General features: G+C 49.0%; 1 long non-coding RNA gene across 1 annotated transcript in view; it reads left to right on the forward strand.

The window, feature by feature from the left end:
• Positions 1 to 1884, forward strand: part of LOC102494218 (uncharacterized) — a 2888-nt gene extending 1004 nt beyond the window's left edge. Inside the window, exons 2-3 of the long non-coding RNA XR_334854.3 lie at positions 23 to 158; positions 1740 to 1884. This is a non-coding gene — a long non-coding RNA (uncharacterized LOC102494218). The remainder of the gene's footprint in view (positions 1 to 22; positions 159 to 1739) is intronic.
• The last annotated feature ends 769 nt before the right edge of the window (positions 1885 to 2653 follow it).

The raw sequence follows: 2653 nt of genomic DNA on the forward strand, positions 1-2653 counted from the left end.
TTGACCTTCTTCTTCTCTGCAGGTCAACATGGCTGGCAAAGGGCCCCCTCCTTTCCCAGGACGTCCCCGGATGCCCTACCCCAAGCAGGGCCATTTTTCATCATATATGCGTCCTGGGCCACTGCCGCCAAATTCACCACCACCCTGTCCACCACAAGGTAAAACGATCTGAGACCAGTGAGCTGACTTGGAAGGCATTGTCATCTCTGGAGTCAGTTAAGAAAATTAGGATGTGTGGCTCTTAGTTATTTCCACACTCAGGGCAGAAAATGTTGAGTCCATGCAGATATCCCAGATGGTGCTGCAGGGATTTGTAATCAAGCTGGCTGAACACACTGTAGCTCTCCTCAGGTTTCTTAGGACAGCATGGACTATGTCTTCTTCCCAGCATGAGGTGACCAGTGGCTCTTCTCTTACAGATGAGTAAATAGGTTCTGTATTCAAGAAATAGCAGTTTTGTACATATGCAGGGATCAATGGCCATATGTGCCAGCCCTGTGAGGGATTAGACACGTCCTGACTTCTAGAGCTACAGATGTCCTAGGTGTGACACACCTAAAGTGTCACAGAGCTTGGGGTCACCAATAATAGAAGCATTTAGGGAGGGCAGGCCCCAGAGTACAATGTGGGGGACCGAATGTCCTGGTATTAATCAGGAGGAAGATGGGCATGTGTTGGCCTCAGTGACACCTGGAGATCTACATTTGAGATCTAAAGAGAAGATCTGAGACCTGGGAAGGAGCTGGAAAGCCTCCCTGGCAGACCAGGCCTCTCGGGCAAGAATCACCGAGGCAGCGTCAGACCCATTCAAAGTCACTGGGATACAATCCAGATGATCAAGTGTGGGTCGAGAATATCCCCCCACCCCTAATCTAAGTCAAGTGTTTAGTCTACAACCCTGCACCTGTAATTTGAAGTATAGATGGTTGGGTCCCTCTGATGTGCGATGCTTCTGGATCTGTGTGGAAGGAGTCCAGAACGTTGGGAGAAATTTCATGTGGATTTGCCAGGAGAATCTGTCTTTCTGTCTTTATGCTCTGGTGACATTCAAAGCAAGGACAGGTCTAGTCTGACAGAGCAGTGTCCCTGGACTCTGGCATGAGGCCAACACCAGTGGGGAGGTCAAGGCTGCTCCTGAGGTGCTGACTGTCTTTTCCCACAGTCCCACATTCTCCCCTTACCTCCCTGTCTCAGCTGCACACAGGCACTCGCCCATTGTTTTCCTATATTCTGCCATCTCAGTGTCGATGCCAACAATTCATGGGGCCTGATCTGAGCCTCAGTTCTGTTGCCCATGACATGTAAATACTGATTATTGGCTCACAATGTCATGAGGCAAAGAGGAGGAAGCATAGTGGGAAAATACCTCCCACAATGGCCAGAACTCAGTGGGCACCTGCCTTCTCACAGTGTAAGTGAAAACATTTGCCCATAGATTATCTAAGGATGTCCATTGCAGTACATTAAACAAACTTAAGAGTGATCAGATTGGACCCAGAGACTGGCAGGCCCGTCTTCTAAAGATAAAGCAGTTTCTCCCTTACCATTGGAAGTCAGATCCTACCACATAAAGAAAGGAAAGGCTTCAAGAGGATACTTACACAGGTACAGTCAGAGCTCTGTCTGGGGAGAGACCGTTATTCACGTGATGTAAGCTCACGTGCAGCCACACGGGTAAACACGCATGAGAGAAAATACAAAGGCACATGAGAATGAACCAAAGTCCTTTTGCTTTGCAGAACTACCTGTGTGACATCCAGAGGACCCTGAGCGTCTGTAAACCACAGTTGTAGCTGAATATTGGAAAAGGTGTCACAGGCACATGTCCCTGCCTGATCCTACCCCTTCCCTGTTTTAACTTTCCTTTGATGTTTTCCCGAATAAAACTTTTGCCATCTTGTCTGTCTGTCAGTGTTTACTTAGGAAACCACTTACACCCCCAAGCACACAGGGTGCACATAGCTGAAAACAAAGCAGACACTCTGGTGCTGGAGCAGGGCTTGGTTGCTCTTTGAGTGGTCTTAACTGAGTGGGGCAGGAGGGAGCATTCTGGACTGTTGGAACAATTTCTAGATAAGGTTTTGTTGGTGCTATGCCATCCTAGAATTAAGTGCTGAGCCTAGTGATTTCTGTGGAGCTTTGAGAGACAGTTCTCTGCGTCATGGTGTCGAGTAGAGGATGGGCCTACAGTAGACCTTGGAGACTAAGGTCTAAGGCAGAGAGTTCACCATGGCCAGGCTCTGTTCATGCACTCTCTTGTGCCAGCTGCCCCAAAGGAGCACCCAGTCCATGAGCCTGTCCCTACCCTGTTTACTCACATTAATGTTTGAGTGATGGGAACAAAGAACAGGAGGACACAGAATAGATTCCACATGTCTATGTCTTGATCCTCTCTATGTCCTGAAGTTGCTGAGGGGGAGGTGGGGGAGGTTGAGGGGCTGGGGTTGGAGGTGTGGAGGGAATGGGGTGAGTCCTAATCAGGAATTGAAAAGGGCTGGGGTGTAGCAAGAACGGGTGTATCGGGCATCTGGAAAGAGGTGGAGAAGGGCACTAGGGGAAAGTACTGGAGTCAATGTACCAGAGTTTGGGAGGAGTGTTCAGGGGCAGTTCTGTGTATCAACAGGTCAGCAGACTAGCAGGACATATCATGTGG

The sequence above is a fragment of the Tupaia chinensis genome, unplaced genomic scaffold (genome assembly GCF_000334495.1).
Source record: "Tupaia chinensis unplaced genomic scaffold, TupChi_1.0 Scaffold000293_1, whole genome shotgun sequence".
In the NCBI taxonomy this organism is placed as follows: Eukaryota; Metazoa; Chordata; class Mammalia; order Scandentia; family Tupaiidae; genus Tupaia; species Tupaia belangeri.